The sequence below is a fragment of the Elephas maximus genome, chromosome 3 (assembly GCF_024166365.1).
Source record: "Elephas maximus indicus isolate mEleMax1 chromosome 3, mEleMax1 primary haplotype, whole genome shotgun sequence".
Taxonomy (NCBI): Eukaryota; Metazoa; Chordata; class Mammalia; order Proboscidea; family Elephantidae; genus Elephas; species Elephas maximus.
In genome coordinates, this window is record NC_064821.1 from 80,613,073 (window position 1) to 80,637,199 (window position 24,127).

Here is a 24,127-nt window from a genome sequence, read left to right on the forward strand (position 1 = left end):
CAGTTCTACTCTGTCCTATAGGATAACTATGAGTCAGAATCTACTCCAAGCTATGGGTTTTTTGTTTGTTTGTTTTTGGTTTAATACACACAGAGGAAGAAATCTGGAGAATTAACCTGATTATCTCTGTAGGATAGGATTCTGCTGGATTGTTGCCCTTCATGCAGGGGCTGCCAAGAAGTCTGGTAGCATGGTGGTTAAGCACTAGACTGCTAATCTAAAGGTCATGGGTTCAAACTCACCAGCTGCTCCAAAGGTTAAAGATATGGCATTGCTTCCGTAAAGATTCTCCAGCCACCACAGTATGACACACTGATAGACGTGTCCAGATTTTGCTCTGTAACTTGGGTTCTGTCACAGCCGCACCTTGGATTCATGGGCTTCCTTTACTAAGGTTTCCATGATTCCTCATTTGAATGATTCTTGGCTTTCAATAAATCCATTGCATTGGGCAAATCTGCTGCAAAAGACCTCTTTAAAGTGTTAAAAAGCAAAGATACTACTTTAAGGACTGAAGTGTGCTGGACCCAAGCCATGGTGTTTTCAATCACCTCACATGTATGCAAAAGCTAGACAATGAATAAAGAAGATAGAAGAAGAATTGACACCTTTGAATTATGGTGTTGGTGAAGAATACTGAATATACTATGGACTGCCTGAAGAACATACAAATCTGTCTTGGAAGAAGTACAGCCAGAATGCTCCTTACAAGCAAGGATAGCAGGACTTCATCCTTTGGATGTGTTATCAGGAGGGCCCAGTCCCTGGAGAAGGACATCATGCTTGGTAGAGGGTCATTGAAAAAGACGAAGATCCTCAGTGAGATGGATTGACACAATGGCAGCAACAACAGGCTGAAGAATAATAACACTTGTGGGTATGGCACAGGACTGGGCAGTGTTTCCTTTTGTCGTACACAGGGTCACCATGAGTCGTAACTGATTCTACTGCACCTAACAACAACAACGCACAATAATCTGATTGATGGACGATGAGGTAAGAGAATCAAAGGCAGGACAATGAAAAGAGGTGCTTTGGATGTCATTGGTTACATTATTATGGCTGGCTTTTAGAGACTGGATACAGGGCATGATTGTACAGAGCATAATTGAAGAAATCAGTGCTGGGGAGGGGGGTCCTTAGGTGTTCACAGGATGATTACAAAGTACATGTTCTGAGAACAAATTATTAAAATATCCTGAGGACATTTTACACAACCAGTTTTGATTATCATTTGAGTCAAGACGCACCCCCCCACACACACATTGTTTAGCTTAACCTCAAAGAAAAACATTTCCTTAGTGATAGGGCTGAATCTGCATAAAAGATTGACAGCCTATTAGTAAGAAGCAGAAGTTAAGATGGGGTATGATAACAAGGCTGGCATTAATTCCAAAAACCAAAATAATAAATGTTGGGGAGGTTGTGGAAAGACTAGAACACTTATACACTGCTGGTGGGAATGTAAAATGGTACGACCACTTTGGAAATCAATCTGGCACTTCTTAAAAAGCTAGAAATAGAACTACCATATGACCCATCAATTCCATTCCTTGGAATATACCCTAAAGAAATAAGAGCCTTCACATGAACAGATACATGCATGCCCATGTTCACTGTAGCATTGTTTACAATAGCAAAAAGATGGAAGCAACGAAGGCACCCATCAATGGATGCATGGATAAAATAAATTATGGTATATTCACACAAAGGAATACTACACAACAATTAAGAACAACAATGAATCTGTGAAACATTTCATAACATGGATAAATCTGGAAGGCATTATGCTGAGTGAAATTAGTCGATTGCAAAAGGACAAATATTGTATGAGACCATTATTATAAGAACTCTAGATAAAGTTTAAACACAGAAGAAAATATTCTTTGATGGTTACAAGGGTGGGGAGGGAGGGAGAGGGGTATTCACTAACTGGATAGTAGACAAAACACAGGGATAGTCAATAAACTGGACTAAACTAAAAGCAAAGAAGTTTCCTGAATACAACCAAACGCTTCGAAGGCCAGAGTACCAGGGACGGGGGTCTGGGGACCATGGTTTCAGGGGACATCTAGGTCAACTGGCATAACAAAATGTATTAAGAAAATGTTCTGCATCCTACTTTGGTGAGAGGCGTCTGGGGTCTTAAACGTTAGCAAGCGGCCATCTAAGATGCATAAATTGGTCTCAACCCACCTGGAGCAAAGAAGAATGAAGAACACCAAAGACACAAGGTAAATATGAGCCCAAGAGACAGAAAAGGCCACAAAAACCAGAGACTCCATCAGCCAGAGACCTGAAGAATTAGATGGTACCCAGCTACCACTGATCACTGCCATGACAGGGGAACACAACAGGGAATCCCTGGTGGAGCAGGAGAACAGTGGGATGCAGATCTCAAATTCTCGTAAAAAGACCAGGCTTAATGGTCTGACTGAAGCTGGAGGGGCCCTGATGGTCATGGTCCCCAGATCTTTCAATAGCCCAAGATTGGAACCATTCCTGAAACCAACTCTCCAGACAGGGATTGGCCTGGACTATAAGATAGACAACGATGCTGGTAAGGAGTGAACTTCATGGCTAAGTAGACACATGAGACTACGTGGGTGACTCCTGTCTGGCAGTGGGATAAGAAGGAAGAGTGGGACAAGAGCTGGTTGAACGGACACGGGGAATACAGGGTGGAGAGGTAGAATGTGCTGTCTCTTTAAGAGGAGAGCAGCTAGGAGTACACAGCAAGGTGTGTATAATATTTTGTATGAGAGGCTGATTTGATTTGTAAACTTTCACCTAAAGCATAATAAATAAATTTTAAAAAAGATGGGGTATGAGACCAGACTCTGGATCAGTCATTTTACTTCCATGTACTGTCCTATAATTTTGGGGGGCTCCACAGCATACCAGTACTTCATTCCTTTTTATGGCTGAGTAATATTCCATTATATACATATACCATATTTTGTTCATCCATTCTTCTGTTGATGGATACTTGTGTTTTTCTATCTTTTGGCTATCGTGAATAGAACTGCTATGAACATTTACATACACATTTTTGTTTGAACACCTGTTTCAGTTCTCTTGGGTATGTATACCTAGGAATGGAATTGCTGGGTCACATGGTAATTCTATGTTTAACTCATTGAGAAACCATCAAATTACATTTTCAAGTGAGAGTAATGATAGCAATTACCTCACAGCATTGCTTGGAGAATGGACTATAAGATAATGAACTATAAGAACAATATCTGGCATGTAATAAAGACTTCATAATTATTAGTTATTATTGGCTATGGATGGATGGGTGGGTAGATGGATGAATGGATGCATGGAATGATGAAAGGAATCAGGATGGGACCCATTTTCACACTGAAGTTACTGGCAATCAGGTCAATTAAATTTATTTTTACATGAATCTTATTAGGAAAGGTGCCAGGTTACAATAGGTTGTATTTAATAAATTTAGGGAAGAAGAGAATTCTCCTTTTATTTTTCTTTTCCCCAGCAACTCTTCTGAAAATGAAAGTTTATTCCTTACCCTGCATCTTCACTCCTCCTATTCACCCATTCCAGGCTCAGACATTAAGCCTATAAGATATAACTATTTTATCAGTTTTCCTTGAACATTAATGATTATGCCCAGTTTTTGCCACTTCTCATAATTGGCAAAACCATAGTATGGATTTCAAATCAGCAGCTTTCATCCACAAATATTAAAGGATCATAAAAATAAATTCAATTAAAAATGACTAAGATTATATTTATATGCTATATTGTAAACAAATGCTATACATGATCATTTTATGAGAAAATAAAATTCTACCTTGCTAACAATAAACTTCATATCTATAAAAGCATCTAGAAGAATAAGGATCACGTTTTCCCCTAAATTTACTCTTTCCTCCAAATTTCAGTATTTCCAGAAATTTTACAACTTCAAGCCCACTCATTTTAAATATTAAAAATAAATAAATAACCACCAAACCAGTTGCCACTGAGTCAATTCTGACTATGGCGACCCCATGTGTGCAGAGTAGAACTGCTCTATAGGATTTTTAAGGCCGTGCCATCTTTTGGAAAGGAGCCCTGGTGGTGCAATGGTTAAAGCCCTCGGCTGCTAACCAAAAGGTCAGCGGTTTAAACCCACCGACAGCTCCACAGGAGAAAGATGTGGTAGCCTGCTTCTGTAAAGATTTACCACCTTGGTGTCTGGGGTCTTAAAAGCTAGCAAGCAGCCATCTAAGATGCATCAATTGGCCTCAACCCACTTGGAACAAAGGAGAATGAAGAACACCAAAGACACAAGGAAAATAGGAGCCCTAAAGAAAGAAAGGGCCACATAAACCAGAGACTTCATCAGCCTGAGACCAGAAGAACTAGTGACCGCCCTGACAGGGAAAACATCAGAGAATCCCCGATGGAGCAGGAGAAAAGTAGGACGCGGACCTCAAATTCTAGTAAAAGGACCAGACTTAATGGTCGGACTAAGACTGAAGGGACCCCAGAGGTCATGGGCCCCGGACTCTCTGTTAGCCCAAAACTAAAACCATTCTCAAAGCTAACTCTTTGACAAAAATTAGACTGGACTAGAAGACATTAAATGATACTGGTGAGGAGTGTGCTTCTTAGCTCAAGTAGACACATGAGACTATGTGGGCAGCCCATGTCTGGAGGCAAGATGAGAAGGCAGAGGGGGACAGAGGCTGGTTGAATGGACACGGGAAGTACAGGGTGGAGAGAAGGAGTGTGCTGTCACATTGTAGGGAGAGCAACTAGGGTCACATAACAATGTGTGTATAAGTTTTTGTATGAGAAACTGACTTGAATTGTAAACTTTCACTTAAAGCACAACAAAAAAAAGATTTACCACCTTGAAAACCCTATGCAGCAGTTCTACTTTGTCCTATAAGGTCAATACGAGTCGGCATCAACTCGATGGCAATGGATTTTTGGTTTTTGGTTTTGATCTTTCAGAAGCAGGTTGGCAGGCCTTTCTTCCCAGGCTCTTCTGGTTGGGTTTGAACCATCAACCTTTTGGTTAGTAGTCGAGGGCTTAATCGTTTGCACCATCCAGGGTTAGGTATTTTTTAGTGAAACATATTTCCTGTGCTACAAAGATATCTGACCCATTTGGTTTAGCCAAGACTCATTGCTTTCTTCCTTATCTGCTTTGTTGCTTGGCGAGTACAGTAAAGAGATCTGACATGTAGTTCTAGCTACCGGAGCCCTGGTGGTACAGTGGTTAAGAGCTATGGCTGCTACATCAACCGTTTGAATCCACCAGCTGCTGCTGGGAAACCCTATAAGGCAGTTCTACTCTATCCTATAGGGTCGCTATGCGTCGGAACTACCTTGATGGCACCTAACAACAACAACAACACGTAAGCACAGTGTACTGCCATGCCTATCCCTTAAAGACAGGGGTAGTAATTGCAGCATTTGATTTCAACCACTAACACATTATCAATACCTGTCTGTCTGCCCTGTTCCCTGAGGGGAGGGGCCTCTCTCTGAGTCATCCTCTCTCCAGCACCTGGTGCTGTGATGCTCACAGGGGCTCCTTCCAGTCTCTGACATTCTCCATTCTTCCCACTCCTGTTCTTCTTCTGCCCCCACATCTAAATTTCTGAGCTTAGTTAACCCCATTGGAAATATTACCAATCGGATTGGCAAAAATGAAGGAGATTGATAATATTCCATACTTAGGAGGCTATGTGGAAATAGGCGCAGCTGATAGGGCGTAAATTGATGCAGCCTTTTTGGAAGGCAATTGGGCAGCATCTCTGAAATATAAAAGTATATTCCCTCCAACACAACAGTCCTACTTTTAGAAATCTATCCCACAAATGCATTTGAACAAGTACACAATGTCTATTTTAGGGATGTCCAGTGCAGAACTATTTATCATAGTGAAAAATTATAAACTACCTAAATGTACTTCATGTTGTTGTTAAGTGCCATCAAGTCGGTTCCGACCCACAGGGACCCTATGCACAACAGAACAAAACACTGCCCAGTCCAGTGCCATCCTCACAATTGTTGCTGTGTTTGAGCCCATTGTTGCAGCCACTGTGTCAATCCATCTCATTGAGGGTCTTGCCTTTTTTCTCTGACCCTCTACTTTACCAAGCATGATGTCCTCCTCCAGGGGCTGATTCTTCCTGATATCATGTCCAAAGTACATAAGACGAAGTCTCGCCATCCTCGCTTCTAAGGAGCATTCTGGTTGTACTTCTTCCAAGACAGATTTGTTCATTCTTCTGGCAGTCCATGTGTAAAAATGGCAAGCCAGGAGTGTCTGACCTCCTCTAACCATGAGGGAGAAGGAGAAGTAAGATCAACAGCCCAAGGCTGATTCCTATGAACTGGAGGTCAGACAGGCTTCCACCCTCCAATCTTTTTACCAATTCTGATTCTGACCATCCCTCTCACAGCACTCTACTTCTTTGCTGGGTTCAATAATTCATTGCAATGGCCACATAGAACTCACAGAGCATACTCACAGTTACGGGGTTTATTAGGGAAGTAACAGTGTCATAGACTGGTCTCCCAAAAATATGTGTCAACTTAGTTAGGCCATGATTCCCAGTATTGTGTGGTTGTCCTCCATTTCGTGATTGTAATTTTATGATGAGAGGATTAGGGTGGGATTGTAACACCACCCTTGCTCAGGTCACCTCCCTGATCCAAGGTAAAGGAAGTTTCCCTGGGGTGTAGCCTGCACCACCTTTTATCTCTCAAGAGATAAAAGGAAAAGGAAGCAAGCAGAGAGTTAGGGACCTCATACCACCAAGAAAGCAGCAAAAGCTGCAGAGCACGTCCTTTGAACCTGGGATCCCTGCGCCTGAGAAGCTCCTCGACCAGGGGAAGACTGAGGACAAGGACCTTCCTCCAGAGCCCACAGAGAGAAAGTCTTTCCCTGGAACTGACGCCCTGAATTTGGACTTATATTCTACTAGACTGTGAGAAAATAAATTTCTCTTTGTTAAAGCCATCCACTTGTGGCATTTCTGTTAAAGCAGCACTAGATGACTAAGACAAACAGGTTACAGTTCAGGTTCAGAGACACTCAGGATACAGTTCTTAAATCAGGACAGTCTCTTCTCAGTCGTGCTGATAAGCAGGCCTCTCTCAAGCCCTCGGCCTCTCAGCTCCTCCGCACAGCCTCTGCCCTGCTCGGGCAAATGTTACAAATCTGTTTTAGCTCTGCAGATAAGTACCCAGAGGCACCGCATTCAGCCAGCAAGCCTCAGCCCGAAGGCACTCAGCTCTAGCTCCATGGGTCAGCAAACCTAGCTCCACCAAGTCCCAGGAGGCACCCTACTCTGCCAGTATGCCTCCTGCCAGTAGGCACTCAGCTTTCTCACTCTGGGCCAGAAAGCCTACAGACTGTCTCCTGCCAGTCTCCTGCCTCTACTGCCGGCGCTTCTCACTATCTTCAGTGTTACGGCTCTTTCCCTTGGTCTCCCGGTTCCAGGAGCTTCTCAGCTCCACTCCTGGCTCTTCTTTCTTGGTGGTGGTGTGATCCTCTCTTCCAGCCTCTGGGATAACTCATTTTAAGCTGAGTGGGATGGCAAAACTGACCAATCCCCTCATTACGGTTCCATGCACCTTACTTGCATGGTCCCACCAAATCATTGTGTGGGACTCACAAAGACTATGGCTAAAAAAAAAAATTATGGCTAGAAGGGCCATATTAAGTAATTCACTGTACCACACCGTGGTATATTTAATATTCTTTGCCAATACCATAGTTCAAATGCATCAATTCCTCAGTCTTCCTTATTCATTGTCCAGCTTTCAAATGCGTATGAGGTGGTTGAAAATACTATGGCTTGGATCAGGTGCATCTTAGTCTTCAAGGTGACATCTTTGCTTTTTAACACTTTAAAGAAGTCTTTTGCAGCAGATTTGCCAAATGCAATACATTGTTTGATTTCTTGACTGCTACTTCCATGGGCATTGATTGTGGATCCAAGTAAAATAAAATAAAATCCTTGACAACTTCATTATTTTCTCCATTTATCATGATGTTGCTTATTGGTCCAGTTGTTAAGGATTGGTCCAGTTGATGAAGATCAAAGACTACAGCCCTCAGTATGGATTATACCTCAAACATAATGAAAACAAAAGTTCTCTGGACCAATAAGCAGAATTGTGTACCTCAATAGGGGTCACGTATTTTTTGATAGTTCTAATTCTTAGGTAGTTCTTTCATACACTGTGCTGAAATCTCTCAAATAGCTGCTCCTGGGTCCAAGGTTCCCCTCCATGCTGTTGTTCTTAGGTGCCATTGAGTCAGTTTCGACTCACAGTGACCCTATGTACAACATAACGAAACACTGCCCTGTCCTGCACCATCCTCACAATCGGTGTTATGCTTGAGTCCCTTGTTGCAGCCACTGTATCAATCCATCTCGTTGAGGGTCTTCCTCTTTTTTGCTGACCCTGTACTTTACCAAGCATGATGGTCTTCTCCAGGGACTGGTCCCTCCCAATAACATGTCCAAAGTACATGAGATGAAGTCTCTCCATCCTTGTTTCTAAGGAGCAGTCTGGCTGTACTTCTTTCAAGACAGATTTGTTTGTTCTTCTGGCACTCTGTGGTATGTATATTCAATATTCTTTGCCAACACCTTAATCCAAAGGCATCGATTCTTCTTAGGTCTTACTTATTCATTGCCCACCTTTTGTATGCATATGAGACAACTGAAAATACCTCCCTAGAGCCTCTCAAAGCAAGTCTAATCGAAGGTCATGTTGTCATTAATTTTGACCTTACTTGGGTGTGGCCTGTATAAACTTTATGGGCTATAGGTCAAAGTTGGGATACAGTATCTGGAAGTACACTATTGATTACCAGAACCTTTGGAAGCCCAAATGAATATATCCAAAAAAAAAAAAAAAACACCCGTTGCTGTCGAGTTGGTTCCAACTCATAATGACCATATAGGACAGAGTAGAACTGCCCCATAGGGTTTCCAAGGAGCTCCTGGTGGATTCAAACTGCTGACCTTTTGATTAGCAGCTCTAGCTCTTAATCACTACACCACCAGGGTTTCCACTGAATATATTAGGAGCCTCAAAATAAATCAGCAATAATTACAACACATTATAGTCTCAAGGAGATATATAAGCACTCATAGCTATCAAATTATTTACTTGGTCACCATGGTTCATTGTGTCACTTGTTGAGTGAAATGATATATTTCACTGGCTGCTTTCTTACACATTCACTAAGCAGAGATCATTCATGCTTGTCGAGCTTTCTTTAGTGTTGACTTGATATGCTTCACCTCCCACCTCTTAATCTGCAGCAAGTTGCTGCTTGCTAACTCTTTGCTGAAATGCTATACACTGATCAAAATTGGGCAACACTGCTATAAAATGTTCTCATTCTACCAGTAGGGACCAACTGTGGTAGGTTGTCAGGAAGAATGCCTCTAGCCTTCTGGTTAAAAATGGAGATGTCTCCCCTATACACCAAGAACCAAAGACCTTCTCTTCAAGGTTGACAAGTATTCCTAGGAAGAGAAATATGTAAAGAACTTCCCTGCTTCCTGACTGTACCTGGAATAAGAATTGCTGTTGGTATGAATCACGTAACTAGTATGTTGGCCAAGGAATGAAGGCAGGACTATGCTCATTCACCCATAATAGTCGTCTATCCTTAACTAAACTTTAGAAAAGGTATTTTCATAAGGAAATTTACATAGTAGACCCTTGACAATGGCAAGGGATTTTTTCCAAAGATCTTTCAGATGCCCCAACTCACTATAAACCACATAATGTTCCCCCCAAATTACATTGTAAGCTATAGCCAAACAAATCTAAGTGATTCAATTTCACAGCCTAAATGAGTCTAAAAATGCAGAATTAAAGTTATTTATAAAATTAACAATTCAAGGAGTATTAACCATATTCAACACTTTGCACCCAAGCTCTCAAAAATTTGTACCTCTTTTCATCTTTTTGTGAATTTTAATCTCTCTCTTGAGGAGCAGTTTTTACCCTGGCTGAAGCACTCACTAGATCAACTTCCCAAAGCACTTTTCCTGATATCTCCATGATACACATGGTGAATCTATGGCTATCAGAGATCCCAAATACCACTGAACTTGACATTCTACACAAATTAATCCCAAACTTCTGTTTGTAGCCAAGAAAAAAATCACTTTCTCAGGCCTCTTTCTCTTCATTTCCATCACTGGCACAACCAAGTGATTTATGAGTCTCTTGTACTCTCCCACCAAGAAACAAAGTTTGTAATCACTGCAGGCAAGTCACATATACAGGTAATAAGTAGTGGAGAATAATAAAGTCAGGTGCGATGTCAAGGTGGGGCAGCAGGCCTGGTTCACTAAATAGTAAATGACTGGCTCCAGCAGAAGCCAATCATTCAACTCATATTCATTTTTTACAACGTGGCTTGAGGGCAGCTAATGACATATAAAAATTATTGAGTTGAATTTGCAAATGCAAAGGACTAGACCGTGAGGAATGAAAAAGGGAGCGTCCAAATAGAAGCTGTGGGAAAAATGGCAGGTGGCCACCCTGAGGGAGAGGGTAGGAATCCCACCATCCCCGCTGCCACCACAGGAAGCCAGGATGGAAAGATGTGTCTGGAAAAGGAATTGGCCTCTCTGAGAACCCAAAGGGCTAAGTCAGGCTCACCTTCCATTCTTCACCTCACCCAGGAGAGCACTGGCCGGGCCACCACCCTTAGGATAACTCCTCTTTGGTGGAAGAGACCTTTGGTCACGAGCTTGTGCGGCTTTCCTAGCTGCATTCAAATCAGTAGGCTTTGAATATCTGAATTGTCTTTTTGAACGGCTGGCCCCACCCATTCATCAGTACCAGGCGGGCCCCTGCCGGGGCTGAGTCTAGCCTTGATGTGGTCTGGGAGCCCAGGAGCTGGGCAGCAGGCTGGGCTGAGTATGCCCGATTGCTCCCCAGTGGGGCCTGGTGGGGAGGCTTTTTGGTGGCGTTGCTAAGCAACCTGGGTAATTGGGGAGGCCACGGATTGGGCTTCTGGGCCACAGAGATTAACAGACTTCTTCATCACACTGCAAACCATCATTATGCCCAGTTCCAGAGCCCTGCACCAATCACTCTGTGGTTATAGCTTGAAAGGAAGCCTTTTTAGTTACAGAAATTAGGAACTGGCTTTTCAATATTATGGGTTTATAGTTATGGTTGTTTTCTTTTTTGCTACCTCCCTGAGAATACACTTGGAATAAATAGGCCAAAGATTTAAAAACCAAAAATTGCCTTCACAAACCCTTGTTTCCAAAAGTGTTTTTTCCTGAAGCAAACCACACTTGCCCTCCATTGTGAGGACAACTGAGGTAAGGACACTGTGCTTCCTGAGGTCATTGTGTGACCCACCACAGCTGTGGTGGTGGTTCCTGGTAGGGGGACCAAGGCCTGGGTCATGTGCAGGGCGTCTCAGCAGGAGAGACAGACAGAATAATTTCTTTGTCTTCCTCGCATTCAAAGGCAATCATGATACCTCACCCTTCCCAGTCTACAGAATCACTTCCACTTTTATTATTTCAGTGGATCCTCCCTGTTGCCCTGTGAAAGACATCATTATTCCCATTTTACAGATGAACAACAAGGCAAAAAAAGGCACCCATAATTACATATCTAGCAACAGCAAAGCCAGGGCACAAATCTTATTCTTCGAGGCCAGATCTTGGGCATCTCCGCTATTCCACACTGAGCTATTTAAGGTATTACATATATTTGTGGTTAACACCCTCCTCAGCTACTAACCAAATATTGAGGTTTAAGTTTACCCAGAGGCACCTCAGAAAAAAAAGCCTGGCAATCTACTTCTGAAAATGCAGCCATTGAAAACCCTATGGACTCAACTTGACAGTAACTGGTTTGTATATTATAATATTAATGCTAGTGATAATACCAGTAAAAAACCAGATGCCATCGTGTCAAGTCCAACCTATGGCAACCCTATGTGTCAGAGTAGAACTGTGCTCCACAGGTTTTCGATGACTGAGTTTTTGAAATTAGATTGCCAGGCCTTTATTCCGAGGTGTCTCTGGGTGGACCCAAAACTCCAAGCTTTCGGTTAGCTGCAGAGCACATTAAACATTGGCACCACCCAGGGACCGGTATATAAGGCCAGAAATTTCACACTTGACCGTCCTTAACACATCATCCTTGTTGACTGTAGTCAGGCTTTCAAAGCTGTCTCACTTTCACCAGGGAATACAGTTTGGAAGAATTCACAAAGACACTGTTTAACCTTGAGTTCACAGACTCAGCACACAGGTGAGGGGTGAGGTGGAGCCCTGACCCTGGGCCATTCCCTCCTTATCCAAGAAATTGGCTCCATTTGATAATATTATGATAGTGAGTCAATCCCCTAAGGAGTAAAAAGGCTTTTACTGCTTCTAATAGGGTGGTCCACTGATAGTGTGGCCAACTGTGCCAGTTTGTGCAGGACTAAGGGGTTTCTGGGGATGAGGGACTTTCACTGCTAAAGTCGGGATAGTCCTGGGCAAACCAGGATGGTTAGTCACCTTATCATGGACCACCTGCATCAGAATTATCTGAGAGGTAGGTAAACATGGCTGGTTCTTACCCTAAGGCAATGGTTCTTAACCCGGGCTACACATCAGAACTGTCTGAGAAGATTTTAAAAAGTATGGATGTCTGAACCTCACCCCAAATAATGGAATCAGAGTCTGTGGGGCTAAAGCCTGGTCACTGGTTTCTTTTTTTTTTTTTTTTTAATACTTTATTGTGTTTTTGGCAAAAGTTTACATAGCAAATTAGGTACTCATTCAACAATTTCTGTACATATTGATCAGAAACCCTTGTGGCATAGTGGTTAAGAGCTATGGCTGCTAATTGAAAGGTCGGCAGTTCAAATCCACCAGGTGCTCCTTGGAAACCATATGGGGCAGTTCTACTGTCCTGTAGGGTCACTATGAGTCAGAATCGACTCAAGAGCAACGGGTTTTTTTAATACACATTGTTCAGTGACATTGGTGACATTTTTCATAACATATCAGCATTCTCATTATTTCTATTCTGGTTGTCCTGTTTCAATTACTCTAGCTTCCCTGTCCCCCTTTACCTTCTCATCTTTGGTCTAGGGTAAATGTTTACCATTTGGTTTTATTTAGATGATTATTTAGAGGAGCACAGTACTCACGGGTGATATTATTTGTTTTATGGATCAGTCTGTCATTTGGCTGAAAGGTGGCCCTGGGAGCGGTATGAGTTTCAAGTTTAAAGGGTATCCAGGGCAATAATCTCAGGAGTTCATCTAGTCTGTACCAGTCCAGTAAGTCTGACCTTTTTTTAGGAATTTGAGTTTTGTTCTACATTTTTCTCCCGTTCTATCTGGGACCATCTATTGAGTTCCCGGTCTGAACAGTCGGTAGTGGTAGCCAGGCACCATCTAGTTCTGGTTTCAAGGTAGGTGAGGGTGTTGTTTGTATAGGCTGTTGTTTCTGTAGATTAGATTTTTTGTTAGTTTTGGTTTCCTTCTTTCTCTTTTGCTCCAGATGAGTAGAGACCAATATCTTATATGGCCGTTTGCAAGCTTTTAAGACCCCAGACACTACTCACCATACCAGGATGTAGAACATTGTCATTATGGACTATATTGTGCCAATTGACTGAGTTGCCCTATGAGACTATAATCCTAAACCCTCAAATGCAGTAAGCCAATCCCGTGAAGTGTTTGGTTATGTCTGGGCACTGGTATTTTTTAATGTGCAGTTAGGACTGAGAATTCCTGCCCTAGAGATTTAGATTCAGAGGGTCTGGGCTAGGGTCCTGTCCAGGAATCTGCATTTTTAACAGCTCCCCGGGGAATCCTATGTACACCAGGGTTTGATAACCACTGAATTTTTACATGATATGTGCATTATTTGGACAAGCACTTCCTGAATGCTTTGTTTGTGGTAGGCATGGAAATACAAAGACAATTAGGGAAAAAAAAAAAAAAAACCAACTTCTATTCTCCAGATCCCCTTATTCAGTGGGGGAGAAAGACATAAAAATTGTTCCCAGTCAGTGCACTGTGATTAATAAATAGATTAAAGGGTAGGTCAGCACCACCAGGGTCATTATGATTATTCAGTTTCCAGATGCCTACTGTTGTGGATCAAAGAGAGCACATATTATTTGCCATTCCTCCCACTAAGAGGTAAAATCAGTTTTCCCTCCCCTTGAATCTTGGCTGCCCCTGTGACTGGTTTGACCAATAGAACACAGCAGAAATATTGCTGTGAAACTTCCAAAGCTAGCCTTAAGAGGTCTGCAGCCCCCACTGTTGTGCCTCTTAGAATGCTCTATCTTGGTAGCCTCCCACCACAAAAGATGGTCAAATACCCTGAGGCTACCATTCTGTGAGGAAGCCCAAAGTCCTCACATGGAGAGAGAGACCATATATATGAACACCAAGGTGCCAGACCTAAGGGTGAAGTCTTCTTGGACCTTCTAGCCCAGTCCATTCACCAGCTGAATACAATCAAATAAATGACTGCAGCTGATACCATATGGAGCAGAACTACCCAGCTGAACCTTGCCCAAATTCCTGACCACAGAACCATGAAAAAATGAAATGGTTGTTGCTTCTAGCAACGAAGTTTTGAGGTAATTTGCTGTACAGCAATAGATACCAACACACCTCATCAAAACTAGAAGATAAGACTGCCATCCCATGCCATTCTACTTTCCGATTAACTCAGCCATCAAGAGGTACAGCTTTTCCAGAATGGTTGTACAACTTTAAGAATGTAATCAATGTCACTGAATTATACACGCAGAAATTGTTGAATCTGTGTGTTTTATTGTATATATTTTTACCACAATTAAAAAAAAAAAAAGAGGTACAGCTTCTCAATATTCTCCAAACAAGAAATAAGGAGGCTAGATCATATGCTTGCTGCCTGAGGGCACGGATCATGCATTGTTCATCTGTGTAACCCCCATAGAGCAGACTGCAGTCATCTCACCTGAAAGAGCCTCCCAACTAGTCTACATCTGTTTCCACTCCTGTTCCCTCCAGTCAATAAACAAACAAACAAACCGGGTATATAGACTTAAAAACCCTTCAATGGCTTCCGGTTATCTTCAGGACAAATACAAGATCCTTATCATGGCCATGACCCAGCTCCTGCCTTCCTTATGGAATTCAAATTCTACCACTCTTTCCCATCCCTGTACTGCAGCCACAGGGCCTTCTTTCTGTTCCTGAAATACACCAAGCTTTCTCCTGCCTCAGTGTCTTTGCACTTGCTGTTCCCTCTACCTGGTCATTTCTTTCCTCTCCTCTTCTCTTCCTCCCTCCCCTGCACGCGCGCACACACACACACACACAGAGGGACACACACACACACACACACAAAGGCTGGCTCCTTCATAATGAGTAGCACCTCCCTAGGAAGTCTTTCGTGTCCTGTCTGGAGTGGCAGCCCCCTACTCCCTCCACCACCATGTACTCAATCGCATTGCCCAGAATATTTGCTTCCAGCTTTTATCATCATCTAAAAATATCTGGTTTATTTATTTATTGTCTGTCTCTTTCCACTAGAATACAAGCTCCAGAAAAGGAAACGCTTATCTTATAACCCATCTGTACCCCCCCAAAAAAACAAAAACTGAACCCATTGCTGCCGAGTTGATTCCAACTCATAGTGACCCTAAAAGACAGAGTAGAGCTGCACCATAGGGTTTCCAAGGAGCGCCTGGTGGGTTCGAACTGCCCATCTTTTGGTTAGCAGCCGTAGCTCTTAATCACTACACCACAAGTGTACCCTCCAGCACCTAGAATATTCCCTAGCACAGAACAGATGCTCAGTAAGTGTTTGCTGAATAAACCATGGGGGGAAGGAAGGAGGGAATGGAGGAAAGGAGAGTGAGAGGGAGGGAGGGAAGAACGGAAGAGAGGGAGGGAGGAAGGGAGGGAGGAAGGAAACCACCGTTCTAGTTCCAGCTCTGCCCCTGCTTACCTGGCAGCCTGTGGACAAGCCACTTCACCTCACCTGATCAGGAAAAGGGGTTCTCTACCTCATCCCCACCATGATACACATGGCTAGTGATGTTTGTGCCACACACCAGAGGTCTTCACAATTTTTTGTTCATAAATACCCATAAGAATTTTGAAAAAGCTATGTCTCCTCTCACACATTTTTAACAACTAAATTTATTTTTCATAAGTTAAAACTGTTTCCAAGACTGAATTTTCTGACATAGTCTTTATCAGAGACATGCTTTAAATACATTTTCATCAAAACTTTGGAGCTACAGATTTAGCTTGTTTGGTTTATGCAAAAATTCTGCTGTATAATCCAATTGGCAAAGCAAGTCCTCACTGTCAAACCAATCAACCAAATCAGACTGACTTGCTGACCCTAAAATCCACCTTCAGTTTTAAAAATTTCCGTAAATGTGTTCATTTGCATCCCGTGACAACCATCTCATGTCTCAATTCTAATTTTCCAGTACATAGATAAATAGCTAAAGCAGTTAATCTTAATACAGAGTAGCATAATGGCTAAGGGCACAAACTCTAGAGGGAAGCTGCCCACGTTTGTATCCTGATTTCACCACTAAATAACTCTGTGACCTTAGACAACTTATTAAACCTCTTACTGTCTTGGGAACCTCATGAAAGGAGACTAGTAAGTCTCTGTAGATTTGATATAAGCAATAAGGTCCTTAAAACAGTGCCTGGCACATAATAAGCATTAAACAGGTGTTTTTAAATAAAATATATACCATGAGTCTATAAATAAGGCACCCACTCTCTTTCCTTATTCTCTTTCAGGAGCAAAGCATTCTCCAAAGGTGTCTTGTTTTTTATACCTCTGGGCAATGTACCCTAGAAAGACTCAGGATGGAGGAGAGGTGTGACTTTCTTTTGTAATGCCAGAGAAGGGCAACAACGAAGTCGAGTGGAAAAGAAAAGCTTAAAGAATGCATCACACAGATTGCTTTTAGAAAAGAATACCTGTGGAAGTTGAGGGTCTGGAAACTGTTTCCCTAAAGCTATCCATGGCCATAAACTCCCAGTTCCAGGACAACTGCCATATTGGACACACCCTCCCTGGGCACTTTCAGAGCTGAGAGTAATTCCTGGTGCCCAATCTATAAACCCTCATCCTTTTCTCTCCTTCTTAAGACAGCACAAGGGATTTCAAGTTAGCAATCAGGGTAACCTTGCATTTGCTCAAAATTATACAAACGTAGATCATTCAGTACTTTTATTAGGAGGAACAGATTAGCTGTGACCCAAGGCACAGCTGAGGGCAACGCACTTAGGGAACAGACCCTTCACGTTCAAGCACCCTAAAATGTTCCTGATCCAAATCCTAAAAAGGAAAGCTCATTTCCTCAGGCAAGGAGGGGCCCTATCAGGCCTGGAGACTTTGAGGTTATCAAGGGCCCCACCCTTGAGCCACACTTCTGAATGCTAATCAGGTGGTGTCTCTCCCTTCACTGAATCCCTTTCCTGGGGACTCATTGCCCTTGGGATAAAGTACTCCCACTTTCCTGCCATTCCCTCCATATACACCCTACATACACTCCAGCCATACTGAGTCTCAAACAATACCAGCACCCAGCCTCCACTAGGCCTTCTCATGAGCTCCTCTCTCTGTTAGGACATCTTCCCTCCCCAGTTTGTTCTCCTGGTGAAATCTTAACACCCTCTTCAAGGCTGTCCTTTACACCTCCTCTGCAAAGTCATATTGAGCCTTCTGGTAGCCACTGAGAACCCAGAAGAGAATGGCAGACATAGTAGAATTAAGGGACTTTCTGAGTTTCCTCAGCAACCTTGCTCATGTCTAGGATATCAATGACCTCTTTGTATTATACCTATCTCCTCCACAAGGCTGTGGGGATCCTGAAGACTGTGTTTTATCCATCTTTGAATTCCCATTATTCAGCCCATGGAATGCATCAATAAATGTTTGTTGGAATCATTTACTCACCAAGAATTCATCTAACATCTCCGTACCAGGGATCTTACATGGAGCTGGTTATATAATTGTGAACCAACAGACATGATCCTTTGCCATCTCATGGGCCAAATAGAGCACTTGACTGAATGAATGATATATGAATGAATGAATGAACGAACGAGGGAAGGAGTGTGCTCTTCCTCACCCTAGATGAAGCAGCCCAGAGCAGGAAATGTACAGAAAAGGAAATGCTGGTGTCTAGGTTGTTTTCTTTTTTGGGGGGGGATGTATCTTAGTTATCAAGTGCTGCTATAACAGAAATACCACAAGTGGATGGCTTTAACACAGAGGAATTTATTATCTCACAGTCTAGGAGGCTAGAAGTCTAAATTCAGCTCTGGGGAAAGGCTTCTTGTCTCTTTTGGCTCTGGAGGAAGGTCCTTGTCATCTGTCTTCCCCAGTCAAAGGAGCTTCTCAGCAAAGGGACCTCATATCACCAAGAAACATGAACTAGGAGAATAGCTCATCCTTTGGGCCCAGGGCCTCTGCGCCGAGAAGCTCCTCTACTGGGGAAGATTGATGACCTTCCCCCAGAACTGACAGAGAAAGCCTACCCTTGGAGCTGGCACCCTGAATTCAGACTTCTATCCTCCTAAACTGAGAGAATAAATTTCTCTTTGTTAAAGCTATTCACTTGTGGCATTTCTGTTATAACAGCCCTGGATAACTAAAACACGGTGTACTGATGTATCTTTGGCCTTTCTGTACAGAGAAATTTGAAAAACAGCAAGGAGTCAAAGAAAGAGCTTGGGGTCTAGAGATTGACCTAGATTTGAATCTGAATGCACTTCTTATTAGCCATGTGACTTTACACAAGTCCCTTAGCCTGTTTGTATCTTCATTTCCTCATCTGTAAAATGGGGATAATAATAATAATAGCATCATAACAGGATTATGATTACACAAGATAATGCATTTAAAAGCCCTTAGCCAGGGCTAGAGCCCTGGTGGCGAAGTGGTTAAGAGTTTGGCTGCTAATCAAAAGGATGGCAGTTCAAATTCACCAGCGGCTCCTTCGAAACCCTATGGGGCAGTTCTACTCTAACCTATATGGCCACTGTGAGTCGGAATTGACTCAACAGCGATGGGTTTGGTTTTTGGCTTTAGCCAGGGCCAGACAGAGTTGGTTTTAGAAACTGGCAGTTCCTATCTCTGGCTCACACAGGAGAGCCACCAAGCCTGTGGTCCCAGCCCTGGTCCAGTTTTCTTACCTCAAACCTGTAGCTGGCACCTTCCCTACCCAGCTCCACACTTACCCTGTCTTGGCCTCCCTTCTCCCTTCACCACCTCCCCTTTCACTGCCCAGCTCTACGTATTTACAAGTCTAAGTGTTTCCAAGGGGAAGGGTGGTCTTACATATCTTTACAAGCCCATGGGGGGTGAGGGTGAGGGGGGTAGTGGGGAAGGAGGTGGAGTGGTGGGAAGCCTCACTATGTGCCTAGAGGCCTCACTATGTGCCTGGCAGCGGGCTTGGTGCTTGACATGCATTGTCTCATGCCATCTTCCTAACAATACCATTTTACAGATGAGGAAACTGAAGCTCAGGAAGTAAACAGGAGAGGTGTGATATGAATCTATGTTTCTCCGTGAGTCCAAAATAATTTTCCACTATGCAACACTGCCTGCCAGCTTGTAGAGGACCATTAAAAGTCTGTTGAACAAATTTCTGTTTTCTGGTTCCCAGTAAGGGCAGTAATTGTGCGTCCTTCTTTCCTGAGGATCCAGTCACACACTCAAACAATAATGATAAACGAATGACTAATAAATGAATAAACCAAACCCACTGCGGTGGAGCTGGTTCTGAGTCATAGCAACCCTATAGGGCAGAGTAGAACTGCCCCATAGAGTCTCCAAGGAGCGCCTGGTGGATTCAAACTGCTGACCTTTTGGTTAGCACTTAACCACTACACCACTAGGGTTTCCATACCTATACCAAGAAGGAAGAAACCACTTTGGGGCAGCTGCCTTGCAGGAAGAAGCTGTGAGACTGCCGCCTGGGCTGTGGTCTGCGTGCCCAGGGCAGGGGCAGAGACTCTGCAAGGCAGGAGGGCTAACAGCAGGCTCCCTTGGAGGTTGAAAAAAATTGGAGGAGTGTGGAGGTGCTGGGAGGAGTGTGATGGTGGGAGAGAAGGCCAAGGATTGGCCAAGGGTGGGAGGAGGAATGGTGTTACCTGGTTCCCCCACCATGTCCCTGGGGCAAGAAGCCAGCGACAGCCCCCTGGCCCCTGGCCCCTGGCCCAACATGCTGCCAACTTTTGAACAGAAGGCGCAGGATCCCAACGCGGCCACTCCAGGAGGTTACTCATAAGGGAGGTTACCAAGGGAGCACCAAAACTTCCCCCAGCTTCCCGCCTCCTTCCGGCACCAACCCTGGGCCTCGGGCTTTTATGCCGGGCGGGCGCTTCCTGCACCGCCTCGGTTCTCCGACGGCCGGGCTCCGTCCACCCGGCTCCCGGCTCCCCGCCCCTTACCTTGGGAGGCCGGGCAGGGATGTCCGATGCAGAACCGGCTGGTCCCGGTGGTCCCGGCGTTCCGGGCCAAGGGGCTGCCTTTGCTGCCCTGGAGCTCGAGCCCTACCAGGAAGACGGTCCTCGGTCCCTCCCAGAACAGAAATCATCCAGACAGGTTCCTGACCCGCCCGGTCCAGGGGGAGGGAGCCTGAGGAAATCCCCTCCCAGCCCTGAGGCAGGCCTGGGCCGGGCAAGCTGGCTCTCAGTCTCATTCTTGGCTGGCCCTGGATGAGTGAGTCTTCCCCGTCACCTGCCTGGATCTAAGCCAGGGTGCCTGCTACAGCCTCTCTGCTCTCTCTCCAAGGCACTGATCGCCATTCCTGCTCCAAGTCCTGCCCTCCTGCATTATGGCTGTGTCCCCTGAGCTCTGTTGGACTGCCTGCCTTCAACCCTCAGCTCTCTGGGAACAGCCAGTGTCAGGATGGTCTCTTGCCCTCTGCCTTTGGTTGTGCTGTGGTGAGTCACTCCAGGTCCCTGAAGTCAGGCCTGGTACTGGGCATCAGGGTATGATGACCTGATGACCCTTGGCAAAGGTTTGGTCATAAAGCCCATGGGCTCTGTACACCCAACTGGTTGTACCTTGGCCCATGGTGAAACAGGTTTGCCAGTTCCTGATCATTCATTCAATGCCTTTTGAAAATAAGTAGTCTTGTGCTAGGCCCTGAGGATGAAGAAATGACTTAACTTGGTCCCTGCCCACATGTTCTGCTAGGAATGAAGCACTACAGTAGATGCCCACAATTCAGGCCACAGGGACCAGGAAGGACTCACCCTGGGTGGAGGGTTCTGGAAAGCCTCTTAGAGAAGATGACATACAAGATAGGTTTTGAATGATGAACAGAAGTTCTCCAAAATCATAAGGGGCAGGAGACAGCACAGGCAGAAAGAAGAGGCCATCCAATGGGGTGGAGTCTGGTGGGAAGCTCAAAATTGTCAGTGAGGAGTAGATTAGGAGGCTGGGGAGGCTGATAGCGCCAAGTCCGGAAGGTCCTTGGTGTGTTGCAAAAGAGCTTGGACTTTGTAGATAATGGGGTTTTAAACAAAGGAGAAATACTTTCAGATTGCATATTAAATAGATCACTGGGGCCTGCAATGTCAAGAATGGTTTGGAAGGGGCAAGGCTGGAGGCAAAAAGCCCAATCGGGCTGCTGCAAGAGTCAAGACAATCAATAATGTGGACTTAAACCAAGGCACTGGAAACCCTGGTGGTATAGTGGTTAAGTGCTACGGCTGCTAACCAGAAGGTCAGCAGTTGAAGTCCTGCAGGCGCTCCTTGGGAACTCTATGGGGCAGTTCTACTCTGACCTATAAGTTCACTTTGAGTTGGAATCGACTCTATGGCAACAGGTTTGTTTTGTTTTGTTTTTAAACCAGGGCACTGTTAGGGGAATGGAGAGAAAGGGGCAGATTCAGGAGATGTTAAGGGGCTAGCACTGATGAGACTTAATGAGTAAGAGAGGAGTCTAGGATGCATCTCAGGTTTCCAATGTGAACAATAAACTAGGTTGCTAGTGGAGCCTACAGCATGGTGGAGAAATCTGAAGGAAGAGTTAGTTTGAGGGAAATGATTAATTCAGTTCCTGACTTGTTGAGTCTGGGCACACAGAGATGTCCAGGAAGCAGTTAGATAAATAAGTCGTAACTCTAGGGAGAGACGTGAGCTAGTAGTGTATCAGTCAGGGTCCTAGCAGGAAGGAGAAGGAACATTCAGCTAGAATCTGAAGAAAATTTAATGAAAGGACTCTTAACAGAGACCTGGGAAGGGTAAGGGAAGAGATAAGGGATATTGAACAATCAGGGATAGCAATAATGGGAAGCTGTTATAATTCCTACGCTCAAAGGGATGCAGAGAGGAAATGGTGTTAACTGAGCCCAATAACATCTGGAGCCCAGGAAAAGGGGTCCCTGACAGGACCTGTGTTGTAAAGGGAAACATTGTTGGAACCAAGAGGAAGCAGGGAAACACCCTACCACTTTCTTCTCCCACCTTCCTATTTCCTGCTTCCTCTCATTGGCTGAACTTTACCAGCAGCCAGAGGGTAAGGGAGCCCATTGGTGCAGCCCATAGGGGTCAGCAACCCACAGTACAGAGAAAGGCCGCGAATGGATGGTGGCTGGGGAAGTAAAGAGCTGGAAAAAAAAAGAGTTTTAAGATTCATCAGCACAGAAATGGCAACTGAAGCCATGGGAGTAGATGAGGTCACTCAGGAGAGAAATTAGAGAAAGAAGAAAAGAGGGTCTAGGACAGAACTCTAGGAAATGCCAGCAAGGAACATGCAGAACACGGAGCAAGAGAAAAGGCCAAAACCGAGATTCGAGCATTCTGTCCTCCGAAGGGGTTGAACAGGGGTTTAAGACTCAGATGCCAAAAAACTAGATAAGAACAAGAGAACAGAGCAAGGAAGTGCATAATAGGCTGGAGAGGGGGCCTAGATAGAGCCCTGAGGCACTAGTGACGGCAGCTGAGGATTTTGAGAATTTCACCCTGCACCTATTTTTTGCTAGAAGTTAGGAGGATAGAGGTTGGGCGGAAGATTTTAGGAAATTGTCAAGTGTTTGAAAAAACAGCTGAGAGGAGAGAGAAGTGATCAAAGTAATGGAGAAGAACACAGAGGGATTCCAAGAACCCAATCAGGAGGGCACAGATTAACAAGGGGTCAAGAGTAAGGGGCTCCCAAGAATTCAGAAACTAGGGACAGCAGGTCCAGTTCTGAGTAATGACAGTAAGATCAGTGCAAAATGGATGAGACCCAAGGTGGGTGCCACCAACACCAATTGGCTTTCTGAGCTTAAGACTGAGCTTTCACATCAGATGAAAAACATCTACAGAAAGAAGGTACTGCCCAGATGGGCTATCAGCAGCCGTGAAAGTACAAGCAAAGAGCATCAATGAGGCAAATGCTGGCAGTGCCCTGTCTCAGAATTTTACAGGGGAAGTGGCCATGCCAGGTCAATACCAGTAACTAGTTCTCCCTGGCAAATAGAGACTGCTACCACTGACCGTTCCAACCCTCCAGCCAACCACCCCTCTTATTTCATACCTTCTGATTGTGATTTGGCATCCTAAGCTGTATGAATTCAGAGAGAGGTGTCTGCCCATACCCAACACACACACAAATTAATGAAATTTTACAGAGAAAAGCTTGTGTTTTTTTTATCTCTGTACCCCCAGTATCCAGCACAGGGTTTGGTACAGGTTTGAACAGGGGTTCAAAAAACTATTAGCAACATAGGTCTGGGGAGGGTTGATTGCCCTTAAATATTTTTGTAAATTAATTTATTAGATGTACACCAGTGTTCTTTGCAGCACCATTGACAATAGCCAATAGATGGAAAACAGCCTAAATGTCCATCAACAGATGAATGGATAAATAAAATGTGGTACATATATACAATGGACTGTAAAGAGAAATGAAGTCCTGACCCATGCTACAACATGGATGAACTTTGAAAACATTATGCTAAGTGAAATAAGTCTATCACAAAAGGGCAAATATTGTATGACTCGCTTGTATGAAATGTCTAGAATAGGCAAATGTATAGAGATCAAAGTTAGTTGGCGGTTACCGGGAGTTGGAGGGAGGGGGAAGAAGGAGTCCTTGATCAGGGTGCACT

At 44.1% G+C, this 24,127-nt stretch overlaps 1 protein-coding gene across 1 annotated transcript in view; it reads right to left on the reverse strand.

Annotated features, from left to right (window-relative positions):
• Nucleotides 1-20,594, reverse strand: part of RHBDL2 (rhomboid like 2) — a 66,453-nt gene extending 45,859 nt beyond the window's left edge. The window contains exon 1 of the mRNA XM_049878863.1: nt 20,474-20,594. The gene's annotated coding sequence lies outside the window, so the exon portion shown is untranslated. The remainder of the gene's footprint in view (nt 1-20,473) is intronic.
• Nucleotides 20,595-24,127: the final 3,533 nt, after the last annotated feature.